An 18,666-nucleotide genomic window follows, 5' to 3' on the forward strand; every position below is an offset into this window, starting at 1 on the left:
GACTTGTTTCAAAGATTATTGTAACATAATTTTCTATTTTTACATTAAATACTATGTTTATGAACTATCTAATTAAGCAACTATGATTCTCTTCTGCAATTCTCAAATGAATATTTACTATATTGATACCACCGTGATGGGACTGTACACCATGTTTCTTTCACATTTTCAATGAGCCATAACCATCCCAACATCACTCATAGAATAGTATCACTATCTGTGTGCTCCATTCTCTCTTTGAATAGAAGTAACCTCTCAAGTGTAACCCTGCGCACTTCACAGCTGTTGTTGTTATTAGAATCACTTGATAAGGTCCTCTTCACCGTGGTTCCAAACACACCTTTCTCACATGCTTACAAATGACAACCCAGTCACCAGCTTTCAAGTTATGACCTTGGCCTTGAGATTGTTGAATTGTAGTTGCTTCCACCTGATGAGAAAAAGATCAAACCACATCAGTCAAACCTTTGCAGTATTTGAACACCATGTCATCTGTAATATTAACAAGAGCATTTGCAGGTACTGCTGGTAGTCTCATTGCTCTCCCCATTAGGATTTCATGAGGTCCTGTCTTCCTTTCAGGTTTACTTCTCAATGACATTAAAACCAACGGTAAAGCATCTGGCCATTTCAAATTTGTTGGTTGATGCAGACTTCTTTGCAAGTCTGGACTTTAGAGTTCAATTCACCTGCTCTACAAGTCCTGAAGCTTCTAGGCGATAGCTACAATAAAGTTTCTGCTGAATGTTTAATGCTGAACCAAGTAACTTTATCACTTCACTGTTAAAGTGGCTTCCTCTATCTGATTCTAAAGAGACTGGGAAACCGAAACATGGAATCAGTTCTCTACGTAGTAACTTAGCTACTGTCAAGCTGTCATTTCTCCTAATAGAGTAAGCTTCAATCCAATGACTAAAAATACACACAATCACCAATACATATTTCAAACCAGCACACGCAGGTATTTCAATGAAATCCATTTGCATGGACCTCCTGCCAATCCAATGTGTCCCATGATGAGTACTGTTCCTTTGCCAACTTTCATCTGCTGACAGACAATGCATCTATGGCAAACTACTTCAGCAACTTGTGTACATTTTGGATTAAGCCAATACTGTTTGAAAGTTTGAATGATTGCATCTCACCCTTTGTGTGCTTGACCATGGTAATATTTAGCCATTTGAGGAAGCAAACTGCTAAGCAGAACCACCTTTCTTTCTGGTGTTACCCAAACATCATCATACCTCCGAATACATTTAAGCTTCACCCAATCTTTGCGCTCTTCTTTTGCAACATTGTCTTAAAGAGCCTTTAGCTCTTCCAAAGTATCGACAATTTGCTTAGTGACATTTTCATAGACTTCATTATTCTCAGGCAACTATTCCCAATTTCCTTTAAGGGAAATACCATTCAAGGCACAGAAATTTGCAGCTTAATCTGCATATGTATTTCCCAAAGTTTCATAATCCTGTCGCCTTTGCTCTGCACTGCATAACACCACAGCAATTTTCTCCACTGCTGTTTCTGAACAGCTTGTAACAATTCATGAATCCGCTCACCATTTCTCACAGGTGAAACAGAAGAAGTTAGGAAACCTCTCTGCGACCAAATCTGGCCAAAATCATGAACTATGCCGAAACCATATTGACTATCTGTGTAGATTGTTACTTTCATCTGGTGTGAAATCTGGCATGCTATTTGAGCAGAAAACACTCCTTTAGAGCAATGAAGCTTCTAGTATGCCCGTGATAGTACATACTGCATATCCTGCTCTGAATGTGCCCACATTATCTTTTAAGCAGGAACCAACAACAAAAATAATTTGATCATTATCTTCTAGGCAGGTGTCTCTAATATCCGCCCTTGACTTTGTACATAGCTCTGTAATTTCCAAACACTCATGTTCAGTATCATCCAATTTATCTGAAACAGTTCTTTCAACCAGAAGTACAATTGATGGGTTAAGCACTGTTCACCTTATGATTGTTACATTTGGTGCTCCCAAAATCACTGTTTCATATTGTGACAATGTCGCATTGGTCAGGTACTGTGTCTTTGAACGAGTCAACAGAATTTCTATTGAATGAGGTACCATCACATTAAGATGGTAGCCCATTACAATAGCCTCGCTTTGAGCAATGCTCTGCTCCACTGCTGCAATAGAACGCAAGCATCCTGGTAAGGCTGCTGTGACTGGATAGAAAGTAGCTGAAAAATATGTTACTGGACATTTGACACCTCCATGTATCTGTGTCAAAACAGATAAAGAACATCCATCATGTTCATGACAAAACAACGAGAAACTTTTTGTGTAATCAGGCAAACCTAAGTCTGGAGCTTGACACAAACTCTCTTTCAGCTCATTAAATGCTTTCATACACTCTGCATCCATCATTACATGATGGGAAACATCCTTATGAGTTAATCTCTGAAGGGGCTTTGAGATAGCTGAGAAATTTGGAATCCACGTGTGACAATATCCAACCATTCCCAGGAACATCCTGAACTCTTTCTGTGCAACTGGTACTCTTATCCGTACAATTGTCGCTCCTCTTACTTTTGATATTCTCCTAGTTCCTTTATCAATCAGGTGACCCAAATATCTCACTTCCTTCTTACAATATTGTAATTTAGTAGGGTACACTTTATGACCGTTGCCTCCCAGGAAATTCAACAAAGAAATTGTATCATTTTTACATCCCTCTCTTGTCTTAGATGCAACCAATAAATCATCTATATATTGCAATAATGTTGATTGATAAGGCAACACCAATGACTCCAGATTCTTTTTCAAAATTTGATTGAAAATCAATATTGATTCTGAAAACCCTTGTGGAATTCTACACCAACAGTAGACTCTGGTCAAGAATTTAAAACAAAAGAGATATCTACTGTCCTCATGAAGTGGCACAGAGAAAAATGCTTGACACAGATCTAACATTAAAGCACTCAGCATCACACGGAATCTGGAAGATGATCAGAGCTGGATTTGGCACAACTGGACAACGCTTAATCACAATACAATTAATTTTCCTCAAATCCTGCACAAGTTGAATTTTTCCACCTGGTTTTCTCAAACCCAGTATTGGTGATTTACACAGCTTTACTGCACCTTTGACTGGTTCTACTCCTTTAATCAACCCACGTTCCTTCTCTGAAAGATCCCAAACTCTAGACTTAACAGTCTTCTGCAAATCACTTGGAAGATCTCTTATCTCAAAAACTAGAAAGAAACTTATCACATCAGTTAAAGTATTTTCTTCAACTTCTGACTCATTGAAACTAATTAAAGAAAACTCTTCGGACACTAGGTTATTGTTATCAGTAAGTGTCAAGCCATCTTCATCACTATTTGTTTGAATCTTAATTACTTCATCTGAACAAGTAATTAACAATTTGTTTTGCACAACAAATCTCTCCTCATGAGTGACAAGGACTGGAATCACAAATCACAAACTAATGCAAGCCCACAAAATTACCAATTTTAACAATAACTGGTTCTTTAATGGGATTTGTCAAATGATGATTTGCAACTCCCACAATCTGAACTGTTTTCCCTGACAAAGGTAAGTACGGAACCACTACTCATCTCACTGTTGAGGGCGTAGCTCCAGTATCAACCAGAAAATAAACTTCATGTCCATGTACGTTTCCCTTTACATAAGGACCTCTCTGATCCACATCTAATGATGCTACCATCACACACTCCTCGTCATCTGAACTATCTATCAGCCATACATCATTTATTTAATTCTCACAATGTGTTGGTAATGCATTTACTGTGTTGTCACTTTTATTTACTTTCAGATTCGTGACCACCTGAGAAAGCATCACCTGTTGTTGATTCATAGGACTCTGGGGCATTCAAATCTGTCTCGGTACGTGAATTTGCTGTGCAGGCACCATCTGCATCTGCACCTGTGGCTGCAATTGTTGTGTTTGTGGCATCTGTATTAGTTGTACCTGTGGTTGCACATTTTGCCTCTGCTGCATCGGTTGTAAAGGCTGAAACCCTTGCATATTATTTACACCATTTTGAAAATTCTGATTTTGACCTCTTAATCTAGGTCCTCTCATGCTCTGATAAGTATTGATATCATTTGTCTTCTGAACAACACCAACGCCACCTTGATTCAGCATTGGACACTGCTGTTTCCAATGTCCAATTGCCCTGCAATTGTGAGACAGTAACATCTTCTTACCTTGTTGTCCGTCTTGCATCACCACTGAATTCAAATCTATACTGGAAGCATCATTCTACTTCTACCTCTACCTCTACCTTGATTCTGAAACATGCCATTTCCTTGCAACTGCTGCTGAAAATTCCCTTCCATTACTGACAGTGCAACCTTAATCTGTATCACCATTGGCTTCTCTTTCAACTTTCTCTGCTTCATTTCAAACTCATCACAACAGTATTTTGTATACTTCAAAAATCCGAGTATTCTGCCAACAGATCAAATGACCCTTAACCATCTGACTAATCTCTGGTCTCAATCCTTCAACAAATCTGTACACAAAATAACTCATGTCCTTCGGCTCAATTGTTTCTGTACCACTGTGACATTTGAAAACGTTTAACAATCTTTCATAATACGCATGGATCGACTTTTTCTCTTACTGTGCTGTTCTATTCATGCACTGCCAATCAATATTTTTCTGCAAAGCTCTTGTTTTCAGAAATTCAATGACTTTATAGTAACATTTCATTACTTCTAGAGATGGTGCACCTGTTTTCAAATCCTTTTGCGGTTCATTCGTAGGCCAATCTACACTCTGCTTACACTCCATCAACATTAAAGAGAGTATTCAAGTCCTCTCACAGACATTTTACAAGTTTCACAAACCTATCTGTCTACTGATGCCATTCCACTGGTTTCTCCCTCAACTTTGGGTAATCATTAGTAAATGCTAGAATATTACTTCTGGTCCAAGGGACATGCACAAAATTCCCTCCTGGAATTTCTCTCATTGGCAACGTCTTCACAGAAACTCTTGTCTGTGATAAATCTACAATAGGAGTACCTAAATCTTTCTTCGGTCTTTCCCTTTTCTTGACCCATCTGCCTTCCCATTTATCCAAAGCTTTCCAAATATGTACTCCCATGAGTAATTCCCTAAGATGTGTTTTCATTCCTGCATACCTCATGTGTGCAAAACCTTCTTCCTCAAAATGTATTCTATAACTTCTCTTCAGGTTTTTTTATTTTTGTTAGATCTATTCCATACTCATCTGCTACTTCTTGTAGTTGCTGGTGTACTTCTCTTGCTCCCTTTGTAATAATCTTACACAAATATCTCAATTGAGCTTCCGTATATGACTCAAGTCTGTTCACACCCCTTGTTCCTTCCAGATGCTCATTCCTTTCCATTGACAATCTCACCCTGTTTATGAATTCTTCTTCCTTATTTTGAAGCTCTGGAGTTCTTGAAACATTCAAATCTTTTAAACTTTTGTTATCTCTTGTGCAGACAAACCCTTTAAAGAAACCCTGTCAGGCTGAGCACTCAATGATTGCTGCTGTACTGTACTTACACAGTGTGGAGTTAATTAATCCCTTCTATGGGGCACTGCATGATCCTATTCCAGTTTATCTAATAGAAGACAAATCTATTAAAGAATTTGACTCATTCATGTTTTGGCCATGCCCAGAAGAAAGCATACCTCTATTCTGACTCTGAGCTAAAGAATTCACTACACCATTGTTATCCTGGATGTACAATGGCATAGGTGGACCAAATGTAATTGGTACTGATATTGCATCTGTATTTCTTATTTCACAATGCTGTGACCTTCCTAACCCCATATTCTGTAGCTGTGGTGTCAACACTCGAATAGCTCTTTTTGAATTAACCTCAATTCTTGTATATTTTGACCTCAAGACATCACTAAATTAGTATTTGTCCTTACAATTGGAACCTCTGGATAAATCTCTGGAACATTTATCTCTGGTCGCTGTCCATTGTTTAACAAATCATTAAAACTACTCTGCATCTGTACTTGTCCCCTTGAACCTGAATTAATATGACCTGCACTTTGTGAATCTCATCCTGGAAAATACTGATGCATGTTAGAGCTGACCTGTAATGGATTCTCTGTGATGAGACAATCACTGTGAACTGAGCTCTGTGATGCTACAGCTGATAGTGGTGCAGTAGGACCAGCATTATTAATCCCACTTCCATTAGCCCCTGTATCTTCCTGAGCCATATATTGTGGTGGACGATTTTGCACTATCTCAGTCAAATACTTCTCATCTTCCGAATCATCATCTTTGAACATAACTCTTTAAAGCTCTTTTGATTTCTGTCCTTTCACTACCGCAGAACTCCCTTTATTCTTCTTTGTCATGTTTAACTTACCTTTGTTACTTTTTTGTCAATGCTGGAAATGACCGAACACCCTGTAAGATATTGATTCTCCACTGTATCTGCTCATTATCCCATTTAGCTTGTGCTAGTGTCTTTTGTACTCGTCTCATATTCTTTTCAAACTTCAATGAGTGTTGTTGTCTCACTGCTTTGTCCCAAATACCTAAAGCCTCGAACTGTGCTGGTCTCGGAGGAGGTTTCAGGCTGAACATTTTCTGTCTCAAATTTTCCAAAATCCTCAAATTAAATGTACCATTTTCTGGAAAAGCCAAACAACCCTCTTTCTTTGTCATTTTAATCCAATGCTTCAACCAAAGACATGGTCCGGTACCTTTCTCCTCAATTACAATATAAGCTGGAGTACCTTCTGGTGGACACATTTCTCCCTCTCTCGCTGGAATGTACTCATCACCTCTAAGAGCACTTTTAAAAGCTATAAAAAACATAATTTCCCCTAAATCTGTTCAAAAACAATTAATTAGGAAGTGACTATAGACCCACAATACTTTTCAACACCCCTCTCGTCCAGTCACTACATGCAACTGTCCACCAATCCCTTCACAAACCCTCTTGCTAACCAACCTATCACAGCACAACACAAACCCACCTCTCACTAACTCACACATACCCCTCAATGAAGCAGCTGAGATGTTCACAAGGTCTTTCGGCCTATTTTCCACAAACTCAAAACCGAACCTAATGCAATATTTATCTGCAAGCAATACTAAAAAAAACAAAAGAAAACAAACGTGTCTATTTACTATAGATAGGGTAACACAACTGCTTTAGGAACCTTCCAAATTTCACCTTCAGATTTTGCATGTACAGCTATTCTTTTTCACAGTTCCACACATTTGCAAGCAAAATTGGACCAGCAAATTTCACTCTCAGCTGATCAAACAATACTGTCCTGGTGCATATAGAACTTACAAAATCTCAGTTGAAAAATCTCAAACATTCAAATTATCTCACAAACTTGACTTACCAACCATGCCATATTGGTCTACTAAATAGACAAATTACAACATATACCAAGTGTCTCCCTACACTTGTCAATATACTCTGGAGTCTTAGATGTCTCTCATTAGGTCCGTCTTACCAACAACCACGTGGATAATTATTTTGTGCAGTAAGTGCCACACTAATATGAAGTTCGCCGACTTCCCTACTCACATACCTCTATAGAGTATGCCCACTTCCTATGAACAATACTTCTTCTATTGGAGTACGCCAACTCCCAAAAAACTCACAAACAACAAAATCATCGGCAAATTAGCTAAAGCAGTGCAAGTGCATTTTCCCTAGCCACACTCGATCTAACAACAGTATGCTGTGAACATTCCCTACCAAACTAGAGCATCTCCGAGGACTGGGGAAAGTCAATTAAGGCATCTAGCAGCTCATTTTGTCAAATCTGTAAAACATTTTTAGGGTCAACTAGTGATCAAAAATCAATAAAATTTTCACCAATTATGACATCACCATGACATTATCTAAAAAATCATGGGGCATATTTATACTCCGTTTGCGCCAAATTTGCGTCGTTTTTTTCGACGCAAATTCGACGCAAAACTAAGTCCATATTTATACTTTGGCGTCAGACGCGTCTAGCGCCAAAGTTCATGGAGTTAGCGTCATTTTTTTGCGTAAACACCTTCCTTGCGTTAATGATATGCAAGGTAGGCGTTCCCATCTTAAAAACTGACTCCGATGCATATGCGTCGGATTTATACTCCCGGGCAAAAATGACGCCCGGGAGTGGGCGGGTCTAAAAAACCCACATTAGCGCCGGATTTTAGCGCCTTGGTCAGGGCAGGCGTTAAGGGACCTGTGGGCTCAGAATGAGCCCAGAGGTGCCCTCCCCTGCCCCCAGAGACACCCCCTGCCACCCTTACCCACCCCAGGAGGACACCCAAGGATGGAGGGACCCACCCCAGGGACATTAAGGTAAGTCCAGGTAAGTATTTTTTTTAATTTTTTTTTGTGGCATAGGGGGGCCTGATTTGTGCCCCCCTACATGCCACTATGCCCAATGACCATGCCCAGGGGACAGAAGTCCCCTGGGCATGGCCATTGGGCAAGGGGGCATGACTCCTGTCTTTGCTAATGGGGGATGGGCGTCATAAAAAAATGGCGCAAATCGGGTTGTGGTGATTTTTTTGCCTCAGCCTGACTTGCACCATTTGTGGACGCCCATACGCCATTTTCCCCCTACGCCGGTGCTGCCTGGTGTACGTAGTTTTTTTTAACGCACACCAGACAGCGCCGGCGGCTAACGCCGGCTAATGTCATTCAATAAATACGGCGCCCGCATGGTGCTTCAGAATGGCGTTAGCCGGCGCTAATTTTTTTGACGCAAAACTGCGTTGGCGCAGTTTTGCGTCAAAAAGTATAAATATGGGCCCATGTAACCATCCTCTGCTACCAAAAAACTGTGAACGCGCAGAGAAACCTAAGCTATTACCTCAGATCAGATAGTAGGTTTCACACATCAGGCCGATTTGACTGAAACGACATTGAATAGAGGGGATGTCAATTGTATGACATCATAATCATCACAACAATGTAAATCAATACAATCTACAATCTCATAGTTCTTCAATAACCACACCAGTTTTAGTAAAAGGTTAACAATTTTATTTCCCTATATTAACAATGCTAAAGTCACGAAAATAATTCTCAAGCACAAAGAGATTAGAACGCCTCATGTATGAGTTGAATCAAAGCAAATAAGCAAATCAATTCAATGATTATAACACAAGAACATAGCACTAGAATCTGTGCTAAAGTAATCAAATACATCAGAACAAATGATAAAACATCAATAACAATTCAAGAGCATGTGTAGAAAAACATTTCCCTCACTAGACACTAATTAGCATCAACATGTTGGGCTTCATGTAAAAGTTTTAGTAACACAAAATTAGGAATCTATCTTGGGTTATGTTAAAAATCATTAGCAGCAGTTGATTTAGTGAGTTGCAGCTGGTACCTGGAAAACAAAAACACATAACAATGCAATACATACAGTACCCAATGCACTACAGAATCAGCAAGTTTGTTGCTTTGTCAGAGGGACACCATCAGCAATCAGCATCAGAATACAGGAAATTTTGGACCATAAGCTACACTAAACCAATAAAGCTTTAGAACAAATAGACATAAGAAATCATGAGCTCCCAAAAGATCTGCCAGAATGACAGACCGTCTCACAGAGAACAATGACCCTAAACCTCCCAAAGGATGACTGCTCTGAACTGCACCGATACGACCTGCACCAAAAAGTGGTAATCAGACATTAATAAACTGACGAATGAAAATGTTTGGACAAAACATAAGGTGAGCAGAGCATAACCAATTAGGATAACAACAGATATCTAGGAATTACACATTTAAACATCATTCACATTTTCTATTGGTTGTCGAATCCCTAAACTAATACATTTGTATCCTAGACTTCCTTCTCTTCCGTCTTGTTTGTTTCCCCCTCATCAAGAACTTGTGCTCAGGATATGTGACTTGACATTGTTTTGTTCATTTCCACCCACGAGAGAAACACACACATTAGTAACATTTCATTAACAATGAGAATATTAAGACTTCGGACAACAATTGAAACATTTCATTAATTACATCATACAACAACCTTGTATATACCTATGCTTTAGTCCTGAGGATGTCACTGTTAACACATTTATTGGTTAAGGGACGTACTAGAGAAAATATGTGTAGAGTAAATGAAAATAATTCTATTCATACTAAGTTAACACAGGCTTACATACGATGGTGGCCATTTCACAAAACACTCCTTTTCATCACTACATTGATTAATCAAAGTTAGACGACACATTAATCTATAAAATGAGTACATCATCAAATCTAGATTTTTATCACTAAAATCTCTGCTTCCACACTACAGAATTACTTACACTTTATTTGCTAATGTGGCATTGTTTTGTGAGTGTTGTAGATCAGAGCGTAAATATATACAGGAGTGCAGAATTATTAGGCAAGTTGTATTTTTGAGGATTAATTTTATTATTGAACAACAACCATGTTCTCAATGAACCCAAAAAACTCATTAATATCAAAGCTGAATATTTTTGGAAGTAGTTTTTAGTTTGTTTTTAGTTTTAGCTATGTTAGGGGGATATCTGTGTGTGCAGGTGACTATCACTGTGCATAATTATTAGGCAACTTAACAAAAATATATATATACCCATTTCAATTATTTATTATTACCAGTGAAACCAATATAACATCTCAACATTCACAAATATAAATTTCTGACATTCAAAAACAAAACAAAAACAAATCAGTGACCAATATAGCCACCTTTCTTTGCAAGGACACTCAAAAGCCTGCCATCCATGGATTCTGTCAGTGTTTTGATCTGTTCACCATCAACATTGCGTGCAGCAGCAACCACAGCCTCCCAGACACTGTTCAGAGAGGTGTACTGTTTTCCCTCCTTGTAAATCTCACATTTGATGATGGACCACAGGTTCTCAATGGGGTTCAGATCAGGTGAACAAGGAGGCTATGTCATTAGATTTCCTTCTTTTATACCCTTTCTTGCCAGCCACGCTGTGGAGTACTTGGACGCGTGTGATGGAGCATTGTCCTGCATGAAAATCATGTTTTTCTTGAAGGATGCAGACTTCTTCCTGTACCACTGCTTGAAGAAGGTGTCTTCCAGGAACTGGCAGTAGGACTGGGAGTTGAGCTTGACTCCATCCTCAACCTGAAAAGGCCCCACAAGCTCATCTTTGATGATACCAGCCCAAACCAGTACTCCACCTCCACCTTGCTGGCGTCTGAGTCGGACTGGAGCTCTCTGCCCTATACCAATCCAGCCACGGGCCCATCCATCTGGCCCATCAAGACTCACTCTCATTTCATCAGTCCATAAAACCTTAGAAAAATCAGTTTTGAGATATTTCTTGGCCCAGTCTTGACGTTTCAGCTTGTGTGTCTTGTTCAGTGGTGGTCGTCTTTCAGCCTTTCTTACCTTGGCCATGTCTCTGAGTATTGCACACCTTGTGCTTTTGGGCACTCCAGTGATGTTGCAGCTCTGAAATATGGCCAAACTGGTGGCAAGTGGCATCGTGGCAGCTGCACGCTTGACTTTTCTCAGTTCATGGGCAGTAATTTTGCGCCTTGGTTTTAACACACGCTTCTTGCGACCCTGTTGACTATTTTGAATGAAACGCTTGATTGTTCGATGATCACGCTTCAGAAGCTTTGCAATTTTAAGAGTGCTGCATCCCTCTGCAAGATATCTCACTATTTTTGACTTTTCTGAGCCTGTCAAGTCCTTCTTTTGACCCATTTTGCCAAAGGAAAGGAAGTTGCCTAATAATTATGCACACCTGATATAGGGTGTTGATGTCATTAGACCACACCCCTTCTCATTACAGAGATGCACATCACCTAATATGCTTAATTGGTAGTAGGCTTTCGAGCCTATACAGCTTGGAGTAAGACAACATGCATAAAGAGGATCATGTGGTCAAAATACTCATTTGCCTAATAATTCTGCACTCCCTGTATATATATGTATATATATATGTATAAAATGTCTTCACAGAGTACTCATTCGTATGCGCCCAAGCACGGCAGACCAAGGCGGGGTCGTGAGCCCCAGACAAACTCACACTTCGTTCCTTTTAACTAAAAGGAAACACCTTAGTCACACGATGTCTTAATCCATTGAACATTTATTGGCAAAAGAAAAAGAAAGAATGATAACCCGACGCGTTTCGGGAATCAGTCTTCCCTTGTTCACGGGCATCACCTTGTCCATATTTTTGTTTCTATTTATTAACATAAACACCATAAACAACGGCCTTTAAACATTCCCCCTTTCATTCCTAGTAGTGCGGCCATCTTTAAACATGCTATTATTAGCACATCGACTTTGTCTATTCTTATTATATTTGCTGATAATCTATTACTTCTCATATAATCTGCATTTTGTTATATCTATTTATCATATTACCAGATGTTCACATTATCACTAAACATTCAACCTGGATTATCATACAATATAAATTATATATGATGAATTATGTAGTATCTTGTATAGCATGAATTGCAAACACTTTTCTTGATAGGTATCAAATTCAACATCCAATATTGTTTCCAATAACACTATATTTTTTCATCCTTTCTATTATATTATTGTAATTTTTCCACCCCAAGTGGTTTATGCAGACTTCCATTATCCAAATTCCTGTATTCTTATACCCTGGTAATACATGTTATTTTCCTTTGAGGACCATATCCCATATATTCACTTTAATTTTTCTACAGCATATATAAATGTATAATTAATATTCACTATCCAACCTTCCAACATCCAAATTATCGTTTTCCTTTCACACTAAAGTCTGTGTACGATATAATAGCTTCTTTGCCTATTTAGGACTGTCACATCTTGTCCATCTATAAAAATAAAAATAAAAAAAAACACTTATTAGAAAACGTATTAAAAATATTTATTGCAAAATAATATGGACATCATTGTTATAAATATAACATGTGCATTCATAAAAACAGCTTTTAATTCCTCATACTTTCCTATCATGGGGAATTACCATTTCATTCACCAGATAACCGGCTAATTCTTCATCCTTATTTAATCCTACTGGTTCCATTGTGTTAAGACCATTAATTAAACTGGATTGTAATTTCCTTAATTCCCCTGTTCTATTTCCTCCTCTTATATTCAGCGTGACTCGCTCTAGAACCACAAATTTTAATTTATTAATATTCTTATCATGATATTCTTTAAAATTTCTTGCTACTGGATATGACTTATCTTCATTTTTTATTGCTCTCATATGTTCCAATACTCTTTTTTTCACCATGTAAATGGTACTTCCTATATCAAACTTATTACAGGGACAATTCAAAGCATATATACAATAATCCTAATTACAAGTTACATTTTTTCTAATATTAAAGGATCTTCAAACTCCTGGGAATTTCATTTCTTTACAATTTTCACTATATTCACAGGCTTTACATTTTCCACAAATTAAAACATTTATAGGTTTATTCTTTTCCATCTTTGGTACTAGACATTGACTTAATGTGTCTTTTAATGATCTACTTCTTCTAAGGGTAAATTTAGGATCATCATCCAATGTTGCCGCTATGTTCTCATCTGTTTTCAATACTGGCCAGAATTTTCTGAAAATCCTTTTTACTTCCCCAGTTTTACTATGGAATGTTGTGATAAATCTCAACACTTTATCATCCTTCTTACCCACTTTTGGTTGCGTTACCAGTAAATCCTCTTTTTTAATTTGTCTGACTTTCACCAATGTCTTTTCTATACTCTCTGACGAGTATTCCCGTTCCCTGAATCTTTAACTCATATTAATGGCTTCTTCTTTAAAGGCAGTGTCCAAACTGCAATTTCTCCTGGGCTGGCCTGCAACAGTTCTCCATATGGGATACTTTGAATTAAATTCTTGAGATGACTACTTTTAGCAAGAAGCAAACTATTGCATGCCGTATCCTTTCTGAATAACACACATTCCAACTTATCATTCACCACATTGATTTTTACATCCAAAAACTCTAACTCTTGATGGTGAATTTCACTACTAAACTTCAAATTGAAGGAATTGTCATTCAAAATCATCAAAAATTCTATTGAAGATTCCTCACTGCCTTTCCAGATGCAAAAAAATATAATCTATGTACCTCACCCACAGGACTACCTGATCTTCAAAACCAGTGATGTTCCCGACCACCTGTTCCTCCCACCAGCCTAGGTACAAACCTGCATAGCTGGGGGCAAAGCAGGTGCCCTTCGCAGTCCCCTGATTTTGGCGGTACAGTGTACTTTCAAAGATGAAAAAGTTATTGGTTAATCAAATATAAATGATATCCAACAGCATCTCTGTGTGTAAAAGGTGTGACAGAGACCTTGCTCTCAGAAAGTGTCATATTGCTTTGATGCCGTTGTCATGAGGTATACAAGTATACAAACTATTAACATCCAAACTAATGCTAACGTGTCCCTTTATGATAATTTATTACACATCAGGACTCGTTTTAGGCCAATGAATCTTTTGACCCAGTTGAGAGACACCTTAGGACGAGATAGCTAATCAATATGTCAATCAATACGTCAATAATGCCATCAGTATTTATTACAACAATGCATTTCACTTTAGTCAAAGACATCAATCAATTCAAGACACCACCATGACCTGGCAGTCATGAATAACCACACCAGTTCAGTAGAATTTTATGAATTTTATTCCCCATTAATTACAACTCTAAGAGCAAGTGTGTTAATCTCAAACCCAAGAAACAAAATAGCATAGTCACAATATGGCAACTCTTATAAGATTTCATTAAGGCAAAAATCATAAACATCAAAACATAACATGGCGTGAACATAGATCAACTCTAGCAGAATGTCATTAACGCGTCGGTTCAACAAGGCATAGATTCAGTCGTTTGTCTATTTCTGTCAGTTAGTGAACACCTGTCCTAACCACTGATTAACATTAGCATGTTGGGCTTCATGCAAAACAATTTAGAACACTAATTTGGAAAACATCTAGCTATGGTCACTGTCAAAAGTAAGCAGTTGGTAGCTAGAAAGGAAAATCAAACAGACAAATCACAAGTTCATTGTCATAGTTACCCTCCAAGGTTTAGGTCAGCACTCAGGTTCAGTCTTCGTCTTCAGGACATCGGTTGATTCGCCATCAGTCAAAACTCAGCTCCGAGGCAAAAAGGGCCACTTCCCTCATAAGGAGGCAAAGTGTAAACATGGGCAATCTAAGAAAGGATGGTTAATTAAAACCATATAGGTCACCAAACAGAGTGAAAGAGTTTCTGGATAAAATCAATAGCATTCCCCAAAACCCCCCTAGGCTCCCTGTGTCATGGGTTTTTATCCCTTTTTCATTATACATTCCCCTAAAATCTAATTGGCTAAGGGGTTGCACCCCACTATCTCCACTCGATTAACTTTGAATTAGCTCATCAAATTTGTCACCCCACAACAGTTCACAGACAGTTTATTGGTCCATATGATTGACGTCTTCAGAGGTAGCACGTTCGGTATGATGTCATCCTTCTGTAATTCTTTGCGCATCTTTTGGTCAGTAGCTCCATTGTCTTCACCGGTTTAAACAACATTGTACATTATATTAATCTACACTGTTGCATTTTGGCTACAAGCAATAGGAATTTCATGAGAACGGATCCACTATGGTTACATTCAGCTTCTAGTTTGAAGAAAACAAGAGGTCATGTCCGTTTGCGAGTCAGCACACTGCGCGTTAAAAAAACACATTTAATATGAGAGCCAGGCAACTAAGCTTCGGCTCATGCTAACTTAAGGCCTACAAGATTTACTTAGCATAACTTTAATAACATAATCATTAATAATTAGCACAAAACCATTCTTTAATACAAATATTCATAGGCATTAGTAATTTTCATTAGTCCCCGTATACATTGGCTGTCACTCCCCGTGGTCACATTTCAAACCCACGTTTTAGCAAAACAGGTTAATTCAATTTCTATGGAGCATTATTGCACGCTATTTCATAAACATTTCATGTTAATATAGATTCTATAAGCTACGCTCTCTCAGTCCCTCCTCTGATGACCCTAGTCATCACACAAACCTTTCCCTTTCAACCTTTCACTTTCAATTTTTCACTTTGTGCATAATGCGCATTTCAACATCTTGTCCTTTGTGTGAACTCTCCCAAATTTCATTAAACATTTTCTCTCTTTCATTTTCTTTGTTTCTTCTATTTCTCTTGGTCCAATTTCTTCTAATTCTCTCATTGACCTTGCATGCTCCCCATAAACCCAATAAACAGACCATTACAATTAATAGACCCCCTAATATTTTTGCAAGCACCCAATTCCAAATATTGGTGAACCAGCTCCCTACTCTGGAAATTCCTTTTCCAACTTTCTCCCAAACTCCAGGTTCCTTCAAATCTTTCAAATCTGCACTATCGCTTGTTAGGTTAGTAAGCATACCTCTAAACTTTCTACTATTATCTGGAATAAATGAGCAACAATTACGTTTGTTAAGCATCTTACAGACCCGCCGCTCTTTGCTAAAAGACTGTCTAAAGCAAGTCGATTTTGAAGAGTCATAGCTCTTTCCGCAGCAAGTTCAGCATCTATCAGGAGTATAGCTCCTGTGAAATTTGTCAGCATGTTATCCACAATAGTAGACAACTTTCGAATCTTTATGGAGTTTAAAATAACCCCTACTGAAGGAATTATGGCTCCAAATATGTCATCAACGACAGCAGCAGCTGTTTCTCGTTTTTGTCTACTATGTTGTAATTCAGAAGTTTTAGATATTTGCTTTAAGTCATCAATCTGGTAAATCTTTGGGAAAACTATCCCCAAATAACACGTCCCATACCATCCCTTAGGGAAGCGGTAATAAGCATTGAGTCCACAAATGTAATAGACCCCAGGGATCGCTGGATCCTGTCCATTTAACATGAATGTCCATTTACTCTGAAACAAAAACACATGCCTGCATTCACTCGTTCCCACAAATAAAGTGTCATGATCAGATATTGGCCTACATATACAAATTCTACCTACGTGCAATGCCTGTATAGCTAATTTGCCCTTCATCTTTAGTGCGGTGTAAGCATACATTTGCATATGTGCGTTTCTCTAGCCCTTTTTCTAATCTTTCTTTCAGTGCTTTGCGTCTATCATCAGTGTGATCTAAGAAGCTTTTCTCTACAGGTGTTAATAGGCAGGTCAGATTGTTGCTGTGTGCATAAGCTGTGCCAAAGGTTAGTGTTGGCTCAAAGAAACCTCTAACTAATTTTATATTGTGTTCTTTAGCTAACTTGTTCAGAAACTCAATCACAGGCACAAAAGAAAACACTACATCTATATTTGAATAAAAATATTGCACATGTTCCTGGTCATAGAATCTTGTTAGTAGCAAACTACAACTTATCCCATAGGTTAAAGGCAGACTATGGTAAGTGACTCCTTGTACTGATGAAGGAATCTTTGTACACACATAACAGTTTCTCGCATCCATAGTGTCAACATACTCATTTAGCAAGTGATAGAAGACATTAGTAGAGAGTTCCCCCTTTGAATTAGTTCCCTCATGCAAATATTTAGTAACCTGCTCTAACTTCTCCCATGGTGTCAGTGTAGCAGTCTCAGGTTTTGAAGCATTGTTAGTCACTTTCATATCCAACCATGGCATTCACACCCACAATTATTATTGCACACACAATACCCAATATGTCACTTAACCAACCACATACTTTACTCTTTTTGCTACTACCTCTAGTGTAAGCCATGATCTGTAAAGTGTCAGATAGAAAAATAACTCAAAACAATCAACTTGAGGATGATTAAACGCTCTTTTTCTTTCTTTTTCTTAATGCAAAAGTCTCTCTTTCTCTCTTTCTGCGTGTATTTACAGCGTTTCACTCACCCCAGGACCCTTTTGTCAAATCAGGTTAGCAACTTGTCATAATTGTTTTTTCAGAGTCAATTCAGGTTGTATATGTCACATCCGATAATTTATAAGTCTCTTTTCTCAGCTTTCAGCTTTCAATTTAAATTTTAAATTTTTAACACAGTATTTTCTGGTTTGAATTCAGGTACCGTAGTATTGGCCTGGTACTTCTCGATCAAAGCAAAATGCTAAGAATTCTTGTTGCCATTCAGATGTCGTTGCATATGCCCATTCAGGACCTGCGTACCTTCTGTTTGCGACTCTCTTTCTTTTCAATCTGCGTTCGCTTTGCAACTCTCCTTCACTAAAATCCCCCCTTCTGGTTGTATCAATTTCTTCTTCTATTGTTTCACAAGGAACAACCTTTTCCCTTGCAGCTTGTTTCTCTGGCCAATTATCACCTTTATGAGTTTTCTTCCTGCTTGGCCTTTCAGGACGCTGAACAGCACCCTCCTCCTGTACTATGGTGTTTTCTCTTGATGGACCTGCAATTGGCTCAGGAGGTATCTCTGTGTTTTGATCTCCTTCTGCTCTCTCCCCCTCGTCTTCTGGGTCTGTAACGGGTTCAAGCTCTAACCCGTGTCCGTCTACTTCTGGGAGAACCTCTCCTTGTTGTGGTCCTCCAGCTGCGTCTACTGAGATAGGCTCACCGTCACCTCTCTCAAACTCATTTACTGTTTGAGGGACTAGGCCGTCTTCAGTGGGCTCTCCTACAGTCTCAGTTTCCCTTTGAATACTCTCCGGCCCTGAGACTTTCCTCTCTGGAGCTGTTGTTTCGGGTACTTCAA

This window comes from Pleurodeles waltl, chromosome 2_2 (genome assembly GCF_031143425.1).
Source record: "Pleurodeles waltl isolate 20211129_DDA chromosome 2_2, aPleWal1.hap1.20221129, whole genome shotgun sequence".
NCBI lineage: Eukaryota > Metazoa > Chordata > Amphibia > Caudata > Salamandridae > Pleurodeles > Pleurodeles waltl.